This window comes from Nicotiana sylvestris, chromosome 5, assembly GCF_000393655.2.
Source record: "Nicotiana sylvestris chromosome 5, ASM39365v2, whole genome shotgun sequence".
Lineage (NCBI taxonomy): Eukaryota > Viridiplantae > Streptophyta > Magnoliopsida > Solanales > Solanaceae > Nicotiana > Nicotiana sylvestris.
The window spans coordinates 149,335,197-149,355,959 of record NC_091061.1 but is presented as its reverse complement, the minus strand read 5'-3'; the positions used below and the strand labels follow the sequence as shown (position 1 = coordinate 149,355,959).

Here is a 20,763-nt window from a genome sequence, read left to right as displayed (position 1 = left end):
TAGGATTTAATTCTACAATTGTTAGTAATTAAGTTTGTTTTACAAAAAAATAAAAATTACAAAAATAGGTATCGTTTGCATTTTTAGCATTTAATGTCCGAATATACAATTTTATGCTTAATTATTACTTAATTGTGCGTTAATTGTTATTGGGAGTTAATTTGCGCTTTTATAACTTAATTTAGTTCTTAATAATAGTTTAAGTATTTTTATAATTTAGTTTTAGAAAAATAAAAGAAGAAAAGAGAGCAAAAAATAAAGAAAGTCGGAATTGGGCCTCTTCTTCAAAATTCAAGCTACAGGCCCAAATAATTGCCCAACTTTCCCCATGACCCGGTCCACTTCAAACTGGGTCGAACCCGGTCCGCTCCATTAACCCAACACCCCTTCTTCATTTTTATCCAACACAAAACAAAACCAAAAAATAAAAAATAAAAGGTGAATTATCACTATTAATAGTTTTATTTTTTGTTTTTTTTATATATAAAAAATCCGAAAATATTTTTTTATTTATTTTATTTTTTATTTTTTTAAAAAAAATATAATAATTTCGGGAATGATTTAAAAAAATAATAATAAATAAGAAAAAGGGAAGTATTGAATAAAAAAAATATAAAAGTAAAAATAGGTGAAATTCTCTCTTTTTTTTAAAAAAAAGTAAAAGAATGTAGAAAATTTAAAAAAATAAAAAGTTTTGTGGAAATTTTTAAAAAATTTAAAAGTAAAAGAAGATTGGAATTAAAAAATAAATATAAAGGTATCTGAAAATTTAAAAAATTTAAAGTAATTGAAAGTAGCATTTTTGAAAGAAAAAGAAAAGATAGTGGTTTGTTTTTTAAAGAAAAGTTAAATAAAGTGAGATTCTCTTTTAAAAAAATAAAAAGTGGTATTTTAAATAAGATAAAGTAATTAAAGTTGGAATTTTAAAAATAAAAGTAAATAAAGGTGGGATTTCTTTTTCTAAAAAAATAAAAGCAATTTGTAAGTGGGATTTCTTTTAATTAAAAAAATAATAAAATAATAAAAAACAAATCTGAAAATTTCGAAAATTTTGCTATAAATAGAAGAGAAAATTTAGTAAGAAGGGGGTGGAAAAAAGAGGAAAAACTAGATAGAGAGAAGAAAAAAAGAGGGGGCGGAGAGAGCAGTATACACTTGATATACACTCTGGATACAAAGAATATACAAGGACAGAATTCATTTTTGAGAGAGTAAAAAAGATAGAAATAATTTTTCTGAAATATTGAGAGCGGAAGAACACCATAGAGAGTTCAAATCTAGAAAGAAAAAATAAAGAGAGATTTTCGCACTATTTGTCTTCTCCATTTTTACTAGTTTTCTCCGTGTTGCTGGGATTTCTGGACTGAGGTGTTGAAGCTATTGTGTTGGGCTTTCTGCTGCTGTATGTTGCTGTGTTACATACTACTTTGCTGATCTTCTTCTTCTTGTACTGTCATTTCCAGGTACACATTTGTACACTCTCGGCTTGAAGCGAAATGAAATATTAATCAGGCTTTGTTCCTGTTGAATCCCTCCTGTTTAGATTTGTGTTTGAATATAATTTTCCTTTCTTTGTATAAAAATGTAGTCGATTAATTAATGAGTAATGGGCTTGCATATGTATAACTTCTTCATCTAATAATTTTAGTTTAAATTAGTCAAATACTAGTTAATTTGTTTTTGATATTATGGTGTGTCAATCTCATGTTCCAGTATTATTGAATAATAGAATATAGAATGAAAGCAATTTTTCTTTGTACAAACTCGATCGCAATTTTCCATTCACATTAGCTGTAAACTAATAACTAATAAGTTATTTTTTTTTTCAGCATGTAATTAATTGAGAAATTTTCTTTTATTTTTAGAGACAAACTTAATAGAAGAAATGTAGTCACTATAGGTTTATCTTTAAAAATAAGAATGAGATGAGCCTCGCCAAATAAAAATACAAAATTGCGGGGCCCTCAGTAAATATTTGCTTTATATTGCTTAGACTTCGGGATGGACCGTTTAGCAAAATTCCACGGCCCTACCCAAAGTAGATTATACGCTAGTCGCTTTAGGCGCGCCTTTAATAATTTAATTTTCTTAAACTCGGGTGCACATTGATGTGACCCAAATCCAAAACTCAACGGAGTCAAAGTGTGTCGACGACCACGGGTACATTGATTGTAACGCGGTTCGAGATACATTTTCACAACGTTGCAATTTCTTGTAAAAAATAATAATAATAATTATGAAAGCGGTAAAAAGTTAAAATTTGCACATAAGTTCATATTTGTATTAAATCAGATAATCAAGCCAAATATGACAGTTGAGCGACCGTGCTAGAACCACGGAACTCGGGAATGCCTAACACCTTCTCCCGGGTTAACAGAATTCCTTATCCGGATTTCTGGTGCGCAGACTGTAATATGGAGTCATTCTTTTCCTCGATTCGGGATTAAAATTGGTGACTTGGGACACCCTAAATCTCCCAAGTGGCGACTCTGAAATAAATAAACAAATCCCGTTTCGATTGTCCTTTAATTGGAAAAACTCCCTTGTACCCTCTCGGGTACGGAAAAAGGAGGTGTGACACCCGGGTTTGAAATGCCGCTCAACAATGTTCTGGTCGTGTAACCTCTTCATTCTTTCCTTGTACAACCTTGTGCTCTCAAAAGCGAGATGGTGGAACTCGTCAAACTCATGTAATTCAATGATTCTCGTTGTGCCCGCAGCCTCAATTTCTAGGTTCAGCTATTTCAGTGCCCACCAAGCTTTATGTTCAAGTTCCACCGGCAAGTGGCAAGTCTTCTCGCACACCAACTTATATGGTAACATACCAATTGGTGTTTTAAAATCAGTTCTATAAGCCCAAAGTGCATCATCTAGCTTTTTCGCCCAATCAGTTCTTGTGGCATTCACAGTCTTGGTTAGCACACTCTTTATCTCTCTGTTTGACACATCAACCTGTCCACTAGTCTGGGGGTGATATGGGGTTGCCACCTTGTGGCGCACATCATACTTTGCTAGCAACTTCTCGAAGGCTCTATTATAGAAGTGGGTGCCTCCGTCACTAATAATAGCTCTCAGGATCCCAAAACGGGTGAATATATTCTTCTTCAGAAAATCCCACCACCACTCTCGCATCATTGGTGGGAAGTGCAGCAGCTTCCACCCATTTGGACACATAATCTACAGCAACAAGTATGTACTTATTGCCATAGGAGCTGACGAAAGGGCCCATGAAGTCTATCCCCCAGACATCGAACACTTCAACTTCTTGAATTGGGTTCATGGGCATCTCATGGTGACGAGAAATGTTCCCGGTTCACTGACATTCATTATAGCCCTTTACTCATTGTTGTGCATCCTTAAACATCGTTGGCCAGTGGAATCCATCCTCTAGAACTTTCGCAGTCGTCCTGACCCATCCAAAATGCCCTCCATATGTCGATGCGTGACATGCCTACAAAACAGAAGATTGTTCTATCTCGGGGACACACTACGGATCATATTGTCAACACATATTCTAAACAGATAAGGCTCATCCCAATAATACAAGCGGCAATCACGATAAAACTTTTTCTTTTGTACAGATGAAAGGTCATGGGGAGCTATACCGCTAGCCATGTAATTTGCATAGTCTGCATACCATAGAACTTCCTCGAGGCTAGTAGCGAGCAGCTGCTCGTCTGGAAAGGTTTCCAGAATATCCTCAACCTCAACTGAGTTTTCAGCTCCCTCAAGTCGTGATAGATGGTCAGCAACTTGGTTTTCTGTGCCTTTATGGTCACGAATTTCGAGGTTGAACTCTTGCAGTAATAGCACCCAACGAATCAGGCGCAACTTAGACTCCTTCTCAATCAAGTACCTGAGAGCTGCATGATCAGTGTATACAATTACCTTAGAGCCAATCAGGTATGATCTGAACTTGTCGAAAGCAAACACCACAGCCAATATCTCCTTCTTAGTCACAATGTAGTCCAGCTGGGCTCCACTCAGCATTCTACTGGCATAGTAGATTGGATGCATTAGCTTGTCTTTCCGCTGTCCCAGCACTAACCCCACTGCATAGTCACTGGCGTCACACACGAATTCGAAAGGTTGCTCCCAGTCGGGGGAAACAATGATGGGTGTTGTGACTAGCCTCTTTTTCAACTCCTCGAATGCTACCCTACAATCATCAGAAAACAAGAAGGGGTGATCTTTTTCTAATAACTTACAGAGAGGGTTGGCAATTTTTGAGAAATCTCTTATAAATCTCCGGTAGAAGCCGGCATGCCCGAGGAAGCTCCTGATTGCCTTGACTGAAGTTGGAGGGGGCAGTTTTGCTATCACATCTACTTTAGCATGATCCACCTCGATTCCTTTACTTGATACTCGGTGTCCCAAGACTATGCCCTCTTGTACCATGAAATGGCACTCCCAATTAAGAACCAGCTTAGTCTCAATACACCGTTTCAGCACACGATTCAGGTTTCTAAGGCACTTCTCGAATGAGTTTCCAACCACTAAGAAATCATCCATGAATACCTCCATTATATATTCTACCATGTCAGTGAATATGGCCATCATGCACCTTTGGAATGTGGCGGGTGCATTGCATAGGCCAAAGGGCATCATCGGAAAAGCATAAATGCCATATGGGCAAGTGAATGAGGTCTTCTCTCTGTTTTCTGGTGCAATTAAGATTTGATTGTACCTTGAGTACTCATCCAGAAAACAGAAGTGTGACCTCCCTGCCAATCTGTCTAGCATCTGATCAATGAAGGGAAGTGGGAAGTGGTCTTTCCAGGTGGCTAGATTTAACTTTCTGTAGTCCATGCAGATTCTCCAGCCTGTGACGGTTCGTGTTGAGATCAATTCATTGTTGTCATTTTTGATCACCGTCATGCCATCCTTCTTAAGCACACATTGCACCGGGCTAACCCAGCTGCTGTAAGAGATTGGGAAAATGATTCCCGCATCTAACCATTTTATCACTTCTTTCTTCACCACTTCCTTCATGTTGGGGTTCAACTTTCTTTGGTGTTCCCTGGAAGGTTTGTGTCCCTCTTCCAGCAAAATTTTATGCATACAATAGGCGGGACTGATCCCCTTAATGTCTGCCATGGTCCACCCAATGGCAGTCTTACACTCCTTGAGTACCTGCAAGAGTTGTTGTACCTACACATCTAACAAACTAGATGATATAATAACAGGTAATGTGGAGTTAGGTCCAAGGAACTCATACCTGAGATGGGCGGGCAGTGGCTTCAATTCCAGCTTTGGTTGTTCTTCAATGGATTGTTTGGCTGGAGGAGTCTCTCTATTTTCTAAGTACAAGGGCTCAAATTCAAGAGTTCTATCCCAGAACCCTCTGCCCTCTAATGCCAACACCCATTCTGCCAGTTCTTCTCTATTCACCTCATCTAAATTCATCAGACATGCAGCAAGAGGGTCCTCAATAGTCAGCATTTCACCATCAGTTTCTACGATTACATCCACGACATCAATAAGAGAGCAATTGGCGAATTCACTTGGTCGCCTCATAGATTTTTGCACATTGAATGTTATATCTTCATCATTCAATCTCATTTTGAGCTCCCCTGTCTCACAATCAATGAGAGCTCTCCCAGTGGACAAGAATGGCCTTCCCAAAATTATGGGAATTTCTTCATCCACCTTGCAATCTAGGATCACAAAATCTGCAGGGAACACAAATTTCCCTACCTGAATCAACACATCATCCAAGATACCAGAAGGTCTTTTACGGTCCTGTCAGCCTGCAACAACATAGAAGTGGGTCTAGCTCTTTCAATCCCCAGCCTCTTATAAATCACCAGGGGAATAAGATTTATGTTGGCCCCTAGATCGTAATGCACTTTGGCAAAAGCAAAATTACCAATGGTGCAGGGAATTGTGAAACTCCCCGGGTCAGACAGCTTCTCAGCAATTGGTCTAGTCACCACTGCACTATAGGTCTGAGTAAGAGTCACTATGGCCAAATCTTGGAAATCGAATTTTCAGGACATCAAGTCCTTCATCATTTTTGCATAACCAGGTATCTCCTTTAAGGCATCAATCAATCGAATATTTACCTAGATTTGTTTCAGCATCTCCAAGAATTTCTTGTATTGTTCCTTTTTTTGGTACTTGGCCAGCCTCTGTGGGAATGGTGCTAGATGTCTCTTTTTCCCAATGATTTGGGTACTTTATTTGTCAGAAACCACCTCAACTACCGGTTCCCGAGCTGTTTCAGCTTCTCTCTCAGCTTCATTCTGGGTGTTAGGTTCTTCCTGGGCAGGCTGTACTGTCACCTCTATCAGTTTCGTTAAATCATCTAGCTCAATGGGAACTGGTACAAGTGTCTCGGCCTGTCTGCTTTCTCGAGCTCTCTCTTGCTCCACGTCTAAATCTCTACCATTCCGTAGGCTCACTGCCATCAGCTACTTTGGGCCTTGATCTTTTGGATTTATTTGACTGTCTGCAGGTAATGTCCCATGAGGGACGATTATTCAAAGATATTGAAATCTGGCTCATCTGCACTTCAATATTCTTAATAGCTGAATCATGTGTATCTAATCTTTCACTGCTTTTTGCATTTGACCCAATAACCTGCTGCATCATTGCCTCAAGTCTAGCAAACCCATCTTCCTGTCGTCCACCATGCTGCTGTTGAGGAGGAGGATACCCCTGCTGCTAATTTTGATTATTATATCCCTATGGCCTTGGATAAGGTGCCATATTATTAGGAGGTCTCATACCTCCCATGTTTCCATTGTTAAACTGTGGCTAGACTGGCCTGTATGGCTGATTTTGTTGGCCCCAATTCTGACCACCCTGTCTCTGGCCTCCATAATTAGACACATAATTCATGTCCTAAGGGTAGTGATGATGATCATGTTCTGCATTCCACTGGTTACAATTGGCTGACTAATGCAAGATGTGCATAAGTCCCCTTTGGTAGTATCAACAATGTGTACCTGCTGCTTCTGCCCCGACTCTTCCACCTTTTTGGTGAGTATACTCATCTGTATTATTAAGGTGGCCATATTTTTAGCAAGAGTATTGGATGGATCTAAGGTCATTGAGTGAATCGCTGGAGTGATAGTTGCATTCCTGGTTGTCCATCCCAAATTTTGTGCCATTTTATCAAGCAGACTTTGGTTTTCTCTCCATGTTTTGCTCAAAAATGCTCCACCAATTGAAGCATCAACATTACCCTTCACGCCATCTGCCAAATCCATGTAAAATCGATGCCCCAACATCTGATCTGGAATCCCGTGGTGCAGACATATAACCAACATCCCTTTGAATCGTTCCCATGTTTCTTGTAGTGTATCCATTGGTCTCTGTTTGAAACTCAAGATTTCATCAATTTGTTGGGCAGGCTTGTTGGGTGGATGAAACTTGTTCACAAATTGCTTGACTAACTCCTTCCAAGTTGTTATGGAATTGATGGTGAGTGAGTTTAGCCAGGTCTGGGCAGCTTCTGTCACTGAGAATGGAAACAATAATAGTTTGATTGCCTCCTGAGTTACGTTGGGCTGCCTCTAAGTTTTGCATATTGACAGGAAGTTCTTCAGGTGTTGTTAAGGATCTTCGATTTGTGACCCCGAAAATAGTCCATTTTTTTTCAACAAGTGCAACATGATGTTCGTGATTTGAAACGACTCAGCCTGTATCTGCGGGATTAAAATCGATGTGGCCAAGTTCTCTGCTTGGGTTGTGCCTAGTCATATAGCGTAGCCTCTGGCACAAGAGGTGCCACTGGCGCTATCGGCGCAACTGGGTCTACTATGTGATCCCCCATGTCTGGTTCGAATTGTTCAATTATTTGTTGTTGTTGTTTGTTTTTCCGGTTGGCCCGATTCAAGGCCTTGAAAACTTTCTCGGGATCTAATAATGCTTCAAATACTTCACCAGTTCTCGATGAGTTTCTAGGCATGCACCTGTACAACCAAGTCAACAAACATTAAAAGTTCAATGTATAGATTGGGTATAGAGAAAACTGACTACAATGAGAATTTTTGTACTTCTTTCAATTGTAATTGATAACACCGTTAATTCCCCGGCAACGGTGCCAAAATTGATCGCGCCCAACTATGCCTTATAAAAAGGACACGCAGACGTTGCAAATATAATCTGAGTATTTAGCCCAGAGTCGAACTCACAAGGAATTAACCTATCAATTATTATCATTAGACTTACTAAATTTTACAGAATCAACTTTCCAAACGTTCTGAATAACAATTGAGGATGTTTCTACTAACTGAGAATGAATGTAAATAAGCAACTGAAAACTAACTATGATTAAGTTGTAAACAATTAAGAGAAGGTTCTAAAGTTATGATTTCCCCTATTGATGAAATCCCTTCCAGTTATGCTTCACATAGATTTGCCTAATCGTCTCTATCAATCATGAGCACTCTTATTACCGTAAATCTCTCCCGAGTAGTCACGATAATTTACTAGACGCACTCTTCCGAGTTACGCTAGCTGGCTTTGTTTATTACAGCTCACTTTAGATTGCACCCAAAGCTTCGTCATCCCTATTCTCGCCTTTAAACCCTCAGTTATTGATCCCTCATATACTTTGGGAGTGATGTTGTTCAACAATTATCTAAATATGCACTCTCTCTCGAGTCATGCACACTAAATAGGCACAGCTAATTGAGGATCCTATCAATTAACTACAACAAGAACATAGTTGAACAAATAGAGATTAAACTGGGCAAACTATATTAACATAACAAGAAGTTCATCCTTCAATAGGTTCCATCAAAACCTTAGACTAAATATTTAGCTACTCATACTAGTGTTCATCATAACAATATTCAAATTCATCACAAATAGTAAAAACAAAAGGAAGAACTCGATGTTGAATTATCCTCCTTGCCTCTTGCCTCTCCTTGCCTTGAACTAAGCTATGAAAACCTTGATAATCCTTCCTTGGGCGAGCTGGACCTTCTATAAGTTAAGTGGATTTACCCCCTAACTTCCAAGTTTACCCCTGAAGTTTAATTCTCCGGAACTGGGCTAGCGCGGTTGCGCTAGTGGCCGCGCTAATAACCGCGCATATGGCCTATCATTCTGCCTCGACTTTCTGGGCTAGCGCGGTCGCGCTAGTCCAGGTCTTCATTTCATCTTTTCTTTCTCTCATCTTCCCACGTACTCAGCTCCTAGGGGCTTTTCTTGCTTCAATTTAGCTCCAATCACAATTTTAAGTCCTCATACCTGCTACTCACTCCTGCAACATGTGAAATTCACAATTAGAACCCAATTCATCATCATTTAACTATATTATAACGGTGAAACATAATCAAGCTGGGACATAAACAGTCACCAAATTACATAAATCTAGCCTATTATCAGGGCTCAAGAGGACAACAACATTGGTAGACTTAACTAATGAAGAGTCTCTTAATTGACATACCTCGACTTGGTCTAAAGTAGCTCAGGTCTTCATTTTGAATAAAGATTTCACATTTATAAGACTTCAGAAGTCTTCACCACAAATAAGATAACTTAATTTGAAAATAAAAACTATTCCAAAGACCAAAGTTACATATGTAGAAGAACGCTTATGAGTTTTAACAATGGAGTTACTCTGTCCATCTAAAACCAATTTTTTGATTTGTCTTTCTAACACTTGACTTTTTCTTCCTTTTCTGGGAAAAGAGAACTTAACTTACCCATTCAGAAAAATATGATGCAATACTCAGAAATGTTGGAAAAATGCAACTTTTTCATAAAATTTAATTCATAAAATCACCCTCCTTTGGGCTGGTAATTTTATTAATTAATAGGATTATATGTGTATAATAATATTGCCTTTATGCAACGATTGTGTGTGCCATATCAAGTTGCTACATTGAACAACAATTCAATTTTTGAAATTATATTCTCTTATTGCAATATTAAAGTGAGCTTAATATACTCGAAAATAGGAGAATAATTAATCTAATGATATAAAAGGAGAGTGAAGCATACCAATGTTTTTAGAATAATTTTCAATAATTTCCAGTAATTAAGAAATTTTGACGGCCAAAATTATTTACTGTAATTTTTTTAATTCTCAGAAGTAATAAATCTAAAAGAAATACTTCCCGAATTCCAAAATATTATGAAAAAATACCAGAAAATCATTATAAATGTTTGGATTCTACGGTAAGTATTTCCCCAAAATTGGAGCTAAGGGGGCCCACGCGCCCCCAACACGCCTCTGTCCGAGAGTGGGCGTCACTGAAAAGCTAAAATTTCAGCTTCTTCAACCTCTTGCAGGTTTTTGCGGAAAATTAGGTTTTTTCAACTCGTTTTTGTAAACCCAGTTTAACTTTTCTCACTTTTAATAGCTTCGATTCAATTAATTTCATAGATATTGCTCTTAAGATGTTTCTAAACATGTTTATAACAAAAAATTGTCTAAACACATAACAAATTCCATACAATTGAGGTACAAAAATTCGGATTCAAGCTTTCAAAGAATCCAAGAACCCTAACTCTTAAACTAGATTTTTTGTGACGTAAAAATCAATTAAAAGCAACAAAAATGTTTAGAAACATTCAGGGAACTCACAAGAACCTTTGAATCGAATCAAAGAGCAGATTTAATGGTTCGAAATCGAAAATCACTTCGTTTTGAAATATGAAACCCTAGTTTTGTAAAATCTTAATTCCTTCCTCAATTTTAAGAGTAATTTAATGAACCATATATCGAATCGAAGCTATAAATGAGAGGAATAAAAGCCCTAACATCTAATTCGAAATTTCAAAAATTTCATCAAGAAATTACAGCAACTAATTTCGGATTTATTTACAAATATAAAACCTTATTAATCAAGGTATTTTGATCCTAAATCATGCTCTCTAGGTTTCTGATACCACATGTGAGAATATTGACAAATTATAACCCAAGATCAAATATGATATTAAGAAACAAAATAAATCAAGATTAGCAAAAATGGTTGTGTACCTATTTGAGCTGTATCACGGATTGACGAAGGCCTAGGTCTTCCTTTCTAATACCCTTTCTCCAATATGGCAGCGTCAATGGGACAATGGGCCCTCCCATTACAGGCCTTACGGGTTGAGCCTATACTCACCGCCGTACTAGACCCACCAAACACAAGTGCACGGCCCGATAACCAATTATCACATTTATAATTGGGCTCACGTTTATGAACTATTGTTAAACCCTGATATTCAAATATAAATAAAATATTTAATAATGTAAGCCAATTTTTTTTACATTTGCATACATACTATGCTTCCCATACCCCATTTATGAAATTACAGTGGGTTTGTTGTTGTTGTAAATACTTCTGCAAAAGCTGCATCTTACATTCACTGCACCTTTCAAAAATTGCCATTCTTGGTGGTCCTAGTTAGATACAGGGGCGGATTTAGGGGGCGCAAGGGTGTTCACCCGAACACCCTTCGCCGAAAAATTACACTGTATATATAAGGTAAAATTTATTTTTTATCTCTATATATTAAGTTTTGAACACCCTTAACACAATCCAAAAGTGTAGTTTAATGGTCAAGGGGGTTCAAAATCTACATAAGGTCATGAGTTCAATTCTCACTAGCCACAAAAATATTTTTTTGAACCCCCTCCGTGGAGATCCTGCTTGGTCTTCATTTTGAATAAAGATTTCACATTTATAAGACTTCAGAAGTCTTCGCCACAAATAGATTAGATAACTTCAGTTAAAATAAAAACTGCTCCAAAGACCAAAGTTACATATGTTGAAGAATGCATATGAGTTTCAACAATGGATTTACTCTGTCCATCTCAAATCAAATTTTTGGTTTTTTCTTAAAGTTGGCCTTTTCGCCCTTTTTTGGGAACAAAGAATTTAACATACCCATTCAGAAAATATGATGCAATACTCAGAAATGATAGAGAAAATGCAACTTTCCAATCTCGAGATTCACATTTTACCTTAACCATTCAGAACAGAAATGGTAGATAGTTTTTGAAACAAAGGAGTCAAGGTATCGAACATTAAAAAAGATGCGGCAGTATAAACAACTAAAGTAACAAACTCTTAAACTCAGTATAAGGAAAATCCACATACCCATTCACACTTGAATACACAATTGTCTTCAACCACAAGCATGATAAGGAACGAGTCGAGTTGGTCTAAATCCTTTTAGATGACCTGACACTGTTACTATACAGAAATTAAACTCTTATATCTGCTTCATTGAGGTGTATCAAACAATGAATACTAAATGAGGTTTAAACTGTCATAAGTAATTTTTATTGAGCTTATCGGGAATAGGGGTTCTGGCCATCAAATATGTCACTAACAAAATGACTTTAGCTTGCCAATCCAGTAGAAGCACAAGGCACAACCAGGCCCTACAAATACCACAATTTAAAAGTATTATTGCTTGACTAAAGACTTGTAAAACATTTCACCTGACATTCACGATTCAAGGTGGTCATGCGTATTTACCCTTAAAATGACATTGACAGGACTCAATAAGGACAATGTCATTTATAGACTTATACGCGGTATTTTCTCAGAATCGACAAGACTCAATAATTTCCAAGTCTCCTATATTACTTTTCTTTTAAGAAATTAGTGACCAGCTTTCTTAATTAGAGAACATTGACTTGACCTAGAGTAGCTGAAGTCTTTGGATTCTTCCAACTATAAACTGAACATAATAGCAATGCAATTTTGTGATAAATCAGAGGAAAAGAAAGAGAAGAAAAGCTAAAATCAATGGCTGTTTTGCTATGGTTATTATTCCTATCTGCATTTCATGCAGTAGCAGTAGCACAACAAAGAAACTTCAATATAACTCCTGGTTCTTCTCTAACACCTAATGCCAATTCGTCATGGTTTTCACCCTCAAGGCGTTTTGCCTTTGGGTTTTATGAACAAACCAATGGCTATGCTGTTGGAATCTCCATCATCGGCATGTCTAAGAAGACAGCTGTGTGGACAGCAAACATAGACAGTCCTGCTGTCCCAAGCAGCGCTGTCTTGCTCTTAACTACTGATGGAAGGCTCATTGTACAAGTAGGCCAAGAAATCACTGTCATAAATCCCTCTCAATCCATTGCTTCAGCTTCCATGCTGGACACTGGTAACTTTGTGCTCTATAATTCTGATCACAATATCATATGGCAAAGTTTTGACAACCCGACAAACACCATTTTACCTGGTCAGCATCTCTCTGCTGGACAAGAGCTGTTCTCCAGTGCCTCGGAAGAAGATGACTCGTTTGGGATTTTCCGTCTCAAAATGCAAAGGGATGGGTACCTCGTTCAGTACCCTGTCCAGACACCAGACACTGCCCCATATGCTTACTTCGAAAAACACATCAATGGAATAGGGAATAATGTTACACTGAATCTTGGCGATGATAGCTACCTCTACTTAAACAATTCCGATGGAGGTCTCGAAAATCTAACCAAGGGAGGCCATCCTAGAGAAAGGACCATCTATTTGATGAAAATTGATGTTGACGGTATTCTTCGAGTTTATTCACATTCTCTGAGCCAACAGAACAGCTCTGCAATATGGTCATCAACATATGATAGATGTGATCCAAAAGGCCTTTGTGGGCTTAACGGTTATTGTATCAATATAGATGATCAAGTTAACTGTTCGTGTCTTCCAGGATTTGATTTTGTAAATCCAGGCAATTGGACCGCAGGCTGTGAAAGAAATTTCCCTGCAGAAACCTGTCGGTTAAAGGAGAAGACTTCTAAATACTATGACATGATAACAGTTAAGAACACAAGATGGGAAGATATCTCTTATGCTACTTTGGTCACAACAACAAAAGAAGATTGTGTACAAGCCTGTTTACAGGATTGTAGTTGTGAGACGGCTCTATTCAAAGATACAGAGTGTAGAAAGCAGGGGCTGCCACTGAGATATGGAAGAAGAGACATGACTGATTCTAATCTAGCATTGGTCAAGGTGCGCATTAATGTGTTTGCAGACGAAGGGTTGTTTAACCAGATTGAAGAAACAAAAGGAGAAAAGCTAAGGATGGACATCCTAATTGCCGGCATTACATGGGCTGCTTTTGCTTTCTTGGTGTTGGTGTTGTGATTCTCGGATCAATATGAAGATTATTTGGGAGGAAAAACAACTCTATTTCACAAGAATAGAATTATAGAGAATTTACACCAAGAATTTCTCTCTACAAAAACCTCACCAAACTCTCTTTTTGTTCTCACAATCTCTTCCTGGATTGTATTTCAATCTCTCTGGATTGATCTTTCTGTGTAAAACATAAGGCTCTATTTATAGCCTTAAAGAAGGTGGTTGGTGGTTGAATTCTTCATTCAACAATGGAGGCTTCAACAATGGTGGCTTCTAGAATGGGTTGGTGGCTTCAACAATGGTGGACTTCTAGAATTGGTAGTTGGCAGCAGCTGAACTTATCAATTCTCCCCCTTCAGCTGCATTCCAACGCAGCTACTATTTGAAAGTTATTCCAACTATGTCTCTGCACAGCTCTAACTTTTCTTGAGTGACCACCTTTGTTAACATGTCTGCTGGATTCTCCTTCGTATGGATCTTCACTAGTTTCAACAGTTGTTGATTCATCACCTCGCGTATCCAGTGATAGCGAATGTCGATGTGCTTTGTCCGAGAATGATACATTGAGTTTTTGCTTAAATCAATTGCACTTTGACTATCACAATGTATCTTATACTCTGTTTGATTTATCCCTAGTTCTTGGAGAAACCGCTTTAGCCACAACATTTCTTTTCCAGCTTCCGCTACAGCAATATACTCTGCTTCAGTTGTGGATAGTGCAACACACTTCTGCAATCTTGACTGCCATGACACAGCTCCCCCTGCAAAAGTATAAACATATCCTGAGGTTGATTTTCTTCCATCAGGATCTCCGGCCATATCTGAATCTGTATAGCCTTCCAAGACTGGATCAGCTCCCCAAAGCACAGACTTGATTTTGAAGTACCTTTAAGATACCTGAAAATCCACTTAACTGCCTCCCAATGTTTCTTTCCAGGGTTAGAAAGAAAATGACTTATCACACCTACCGCATGTGCGATATCTGGCCTCGTGCAAACCATGGCATACATCAGGCTTCCAACTGCTGAAGAATATGGAATTGTAGACATCTCCTCAATCTCTTTCTTGGATGAGGGGCACAAACTCTTGCTCAACTTGAAGTGATTTGCCAAAGGGACACCTACCGGTTTGGCATTACTCATATTGAACCGTTTGATCACCCGTTCAATGTAATTTTCTTGAGATAGCCATAACTTCTTGTTTCTCCTATCTCGAGTTATCTGCAATCCCAAAATATGTTGAGCTGGACCTAAGTCTTTCATTTCAAAGGACTTAGAGAGTTCTTTCTTCAACTGTCTAATTTTTGTTGCATCTTGTCCGACGATCAACATGTCGTCTACATAAAGTAGAAGTACAACAAAATTGCCATCCGAAAATCTCTGAATGTAAACACACTGATCTGCAGCAGTCCTTTTATATCCTTGACTTACCATAAATGAGTCAAACCTTTTGTACCACTGCCTCGGTGCTTGCTTTAGGCCATATAAACTTTTCGTAAGCTTATAGACGAGGTTTTCTTTTCCTGAAACCTCAAAACCTTCCGGCTGCTCCATATAGATTTCTTCATTTAGATCACCATGAAGAAATGCTGTCTTGACATCCATTTGTTCAAGCTCCAAATTCAAACTGGCTACCAATCCAAGGATGATGCGGATTGAAGTCAATTTTACAACTGGTGAAAATATTTCATCAAAGTCAATTCCCTTTTTCTGTAGGAATCCTTTGACTACTAACCGGGCTTTGTGCTTCACCACCTTTCCGCTGCCATCTTTCTTCAGCTTGAATACCCATTTACTCTTCAGTACCTTCTTTCCTTGTGGAAGTTTCACAATCTCATAAGTGTTGTTTTTCTGTAAAGAGTTCATCTCTTCGGTCATTGCTTGCAGCCATTTTTCTTTATCCGTATGAGATATAGCTTCATGGAAACTCTCTGGTTCTCCATCTTCAGAAAGTAGAATATACTCGGTTTCTGGGTATCGAGTTGATGGAATCTGACCTCGTTCAGATCGACGAGGTTGTTGATTATTAGCTTCAGGATGTGTACCATCATCGTTCCCCTGTGATGGTTCTGTAGTTTCCTGAGGGGTTTGTGCCTCCCCCTGCCAAACATCCTCCTGTTCTGCTTCTGGTACTGCTTCATGCTCCCCCATGCTATTTGTGTCAAACTGCAATGGTAGTGGATCTGGACCAACTTTTTGGGCACTGGAACCTCTTTCATAAGACATTGTGGGCTTTTCAATGTCTTCAATTGTCTGGTTTTCGTGGAATACAACATCCCTACTTCTGATCACCGTCTTCTGTATTGGATCCCATAATCTATACCCAAATTCTTCATCTCCATAGCCTATGAAGATACATGGTATAGTTCTACCATCAAGCTTCTTCCTGAGCTCCTTGGATACATGTGCATGTGCTAAACAACCGAATACCCTTAAGTGAGAATATGAGGGATTCTTACCCGACCATATTTTCTCTGGAACCTCAAAATTCAACGGGGCTGATGGTGACCGGTTGATTAGGTAGCAAGCGGCGCGAACAGCTTCTCCCCAGAATGGCTTAGGCAGCTTTGCCATACTGATCATACTTCTGACTCTTTCCATAATTGTCCGGTTCATTCTCTCGGCTACTCCATTGTGTTGTGGGGTGCGTGGGACCGTCTTTTCATGTCGAATCCCTTGTCTCTTGCAATAGGAATCGAACTCCTTGGAAGTATACTCGCCTCCATTATCTGAGCGAAGGCATTTTAATTTCTTTCCCGTTTCACGCTCTACCATGGCATGAAATATCTTGAAATAATCAAAAGCCTGGTCCTTTGTCTTTAAGAAGTACACCCACACCTTTCGAGAAGCATCATCAATGAAAGTCAGAAAATACCTATTGCCGCCAAGTGACTTCTCCTCCATGGGACCACAAATATCAGAGTGTACCAGACTGAGTAACTCTGATTTTCTGGTTGAAGAAAATGTAAAAGAGACTCTATGTTGCTTTCCGAATAAGCAATGATTACAAGGGTCTAAAGCAGCATTCTTGTCCATTCTGATAAGCTGCTTTTTCGTTAGAATTGATATCCCCTTTTCACCCATGTGACCGAGTCTCTGGTGCCACAGGTTTTGAGATGCCTCTTTTTCCATAACATTGAGGCTGTCTGAACATACCTTCACATGAGATTTATATAAGTTGCCATAAATACGTCCTCGAGCGAGAATCATAACCCCTTTCAGCAATTTCCATGTGCCTTTTCCGAAATAACTTTCATAGCCCTGTTTGTCAAGAGCTATTCCTGATATTAGGTTTAGACGAAGATCTGGCACGTGACGGACATCCTTCAATATCATTGTACTCTCGATATATATTTGTATTTTGATATCACCAATTCCAACTATCTCACAGGAAGAAGTGTTCCCCATCTTCACTACTCCAAAGTCTCCTGCTTTATATGTTGTGAAGAAATCTTTTCGGGATGTGGCATGGTATGATGCTGCAGTATCTACCACCCATTCGTTTTCTTCTTGACTTGAGATGTGAAGGAATGTCTCTTCTTGGATGGAACAAATGGCTACCTCTCCGTGGGTAGTGACTAATGCATCTCCATCCTTTTGCTTCAACTGCTCCTTCTCCTTATGCAATTTTCTGCAGTTCTTCTTTAAATGGCCCTTTATTCCACAGTGGTAGCACGCATATGATGACTTCCTACCATCCGTGGATTTTCCCCTACTCTTGCTTCTGCCTCTCCTCTTATCTTGACTTCTTTCTTGTTGTCTCCCTCTTTCTGTAATAAGGGCATGCGACTCACCATGATCGATGTCCTTTCTTCTGGCTTCTTCATTAAATAAGGCATCTTTAACCATAGACATGGTCAGATTTCCACTAGGAGCTGAATTACTGAGAGAGACTACCAGCGTCTCCCAACTATCAGGAAGAGAACTAAGAAGTAGTAGGGCTTGCATCTCATCCCCGAGCGGCATGTCAACAGACGATAATTGATTTATCAAGCTCTGAAACTCACTGGTATGCTCGGCAATTGAAGTTCCGTGCTTTAACTTCAAATTTACCAAACGCCTCATCAACAAGGCTTTATTCCTAGCGGTCTTGGCTTGATACATCCCTTCTAACTTCACCCAGAGGGCATACGCATCTGTCTCTTGTGCAACATGATGAAAAACGCTATCGTCAATCCATTGTCGAATTTGACCGATAGTTTTTCTGTTTAATTTCTTCCACTCTGCTTCTTTGGTGGAATCGGGGTTCCTACCCTTTGCTTCTATGGGATCAAACAAATCTTTACAACTGAGGAGATCTTCCATCCGAGGTCTCCACAATGTGTAATTTGTGGCAGTAAGCTTTATCATAGCTCCAGATGATGATGACTCTTCCATTATGTCTTTAAAATGGCTTGGTCAAAATTTTGGAGCAGAATCTCACCAAACGGAACTCACCAACACGTCCGGAATGGTGAAAATGGTAGGATTGACTCTTCTTGGGTCAAAATAGGGCCTCCAGAAAATTTTCAAAATTTACACCAAACTTTTGGGGTTAAATCGAAAATATACTGAACTTGTGGGGCGGATTTATAATTTCAGTAACTTCAGGGATTATTTCATAAATTTCTAAAAATTTTATGATGACTGGATGCTGATGTGGCGCTGACTGGATGCTGACGTGGCGCTGACTGGATGCTGACGTGGCGCTGACTGGATGATGATGTGGCGCTGACTGGATGATGATGTGGCGCTGACTGGGCAGTTACTATTCATCATCTTCTTCCTTGGGCAGAAGAAAAAAAATTGCCATAACTTCTTCGTTTTAGCTTTGTTTGGCCTCCGGAAAATTGCGTTGAATTCGTATCGACGCAAGGAATCTAATGAAATGATCAAAACACACCGAAGATCACGTTTTCGAAAAAACGTAAATCCGGGTTGAAATTTTCAGTGTTCCGATATTTCTCGATGAACACAGAATCGAAGGCTCTGATACCACTTGTTGTGATTCTCGGATCAATATGAAGATTATTTGGGAGGAAAAACAACTCTATTTCACAAGAATAGAATTATAGAGAATTTACACCAAGAATTTCTCTCTACAAAAACCTCACCAAACTCTCTTTTTGTTCTCACAATCTCTTCCTGGATTGTATTTCAATCTCTCTGGATTGATCTTTCTGTGTAAAACATAAGGCTCTATTTATAGCCTTAAAGAAGGTGGTTGGTGGTTGAATTCTTCATTCAACAATGGAGGCTTCAACAATGGTGGCTTCTAGAATGGGTTGGTGGCTTCAACAATGGTGGGCTTCTAGAATTGGTAGTTGGCAGCAGCTGAACTTATCAGTTGGGCATCTCCGGATACCTCATTCACAGGAATCATGTCTGGACTTACAGGAAAATTCAGGAGAGTAGAAGTGTTCAGTTATGTGACGAAGTTGCTCCACGAGCATTTTCATATGCAGAACTAGAGAAGGCAACCAGTGGTTTCACAGAAGAGTTAGGAAGAGGAGCATTTGGGACAGTATTTAAAGGGATTTTGGCAGAAGACCAGAAAGTGGTAGCTGTTAAGAGACTAGACAAAGAATTGGTAGAAAGGGAAAAAGAGTTCCAAACTGAAATGAAAATCATTGGAAGAACACATCATCGAAATCTAGTCCGCCTCCTTGGTTACTGCCTAGATGGATCAAGAAGGCTTCTGGTGTATGAGTACATGAGCAATGGGTCACTCTCAGACATACTTTTTACACCACAAAAACATCCCACGTGGGAGGAAAGGTGTGGCATCGCTCGAGATATTGCAAGGGCCTCCTATATTTGCATGATGAGTGTGACACACAAATCATCCATTGTGATATAAAGCCTCAGAACATACTCATGGATGATCATTTTTGTGCTAAAATATCTGACTTTGGAATGGCCAAGCTCTTAAAGGAAGATCAAACAAGAACCTACACAGGGGTAAGAGGGACCAGAGGCTATGTCGCACCAGAATGGCACCGACAACTGCCAGTGACAGTGAAAGCAGATGTTTACAGTTTTGTTATCGTTCTATTAGAATTGATCTATCGGCAGAAGTGTGTCGATTGGAGCCTTGCTGAAGATGAATTGATTCTTGAGTACTGGGTTTACAGCTGCTTTGAGGCAGGAGAGCTAGGAAAACTGGTCGGGGACGAGGAGGTTGAGAGAAGACAATTCGAGAGAATGGTGAAAATAAGCATCTGGTGCATTCAAGACGAACCATCACTTCGCCCTTCAATGAAGAAAGTTCTACTGATGCTAGAAGGGACAGTAGAAATTCCAGTGCCCCCTAGCCCTACTTCTTTTCTAAGTACCATATAGTTTTACATTTTCCTTTGTCGCTTTTTAGTTTTTGAACTTTACCATAGAGTGAAGAGCAATTTATCATCTGTACTCTAACTAAATACAGAATAATTCTATTAAATTTTCTTAATTAAAAATAATTCTATCTAGTTTTTACATCATTCTGCACCGCTTGTAATCACCGATTAATAGAACTACAAGGCTTTATCTTTTGCTGTAATAAATCTCCCTGGCTTATGTTTCCACTTTAAGATAGTTAATTAAATAATGTTTCGAATGGGACATTTTTCTCTAAATTTAATTATAGTTAACTGAAACTATATTTTGTGCCAAGGGACTGATCTTTTCATTGGCAATCACTGCCGCCAAGAATGGCATAGACACATAAACATCATCCACACCACCCAGCCCATCTT

General features: G+C 38.9%; 1 long non-coding RNA gene and 1 pseudogene across 1 annotated transcript; one reads left to right on the top strand and one right to left on the bottom strand.

Moving 5' to 3' along the window:
- Positions 1 to 8,690: 8,690 nt before the first annotated feature.
- Positions 8,691 to 11,020, bottom strand: LOC138891129 (uncharacterized). Its single transcript, XR_011407444.1, has 2 exons — positions 10,943 to 11,020; positions 8,691 to 9,217 (listed from the first exon to the last, which is right to left on the bottom strand). It is a non-coding gene; the product is annotated as an uncharacterized lncRNA (long non-coding RNA).
- Positions 11,021 to 12,207: 1,187 nt separating this feature from the next.
- Positions 12,208 to 20,370, top strand: LOC104235376 (G-type lectin S-receptor-like serine/threonine-protein kinase LECRK3; annotated as a pseudogene).
- The last annotated feature ends 393 nt before the right edge of the window (positions 20,371 to 20,763 follow it).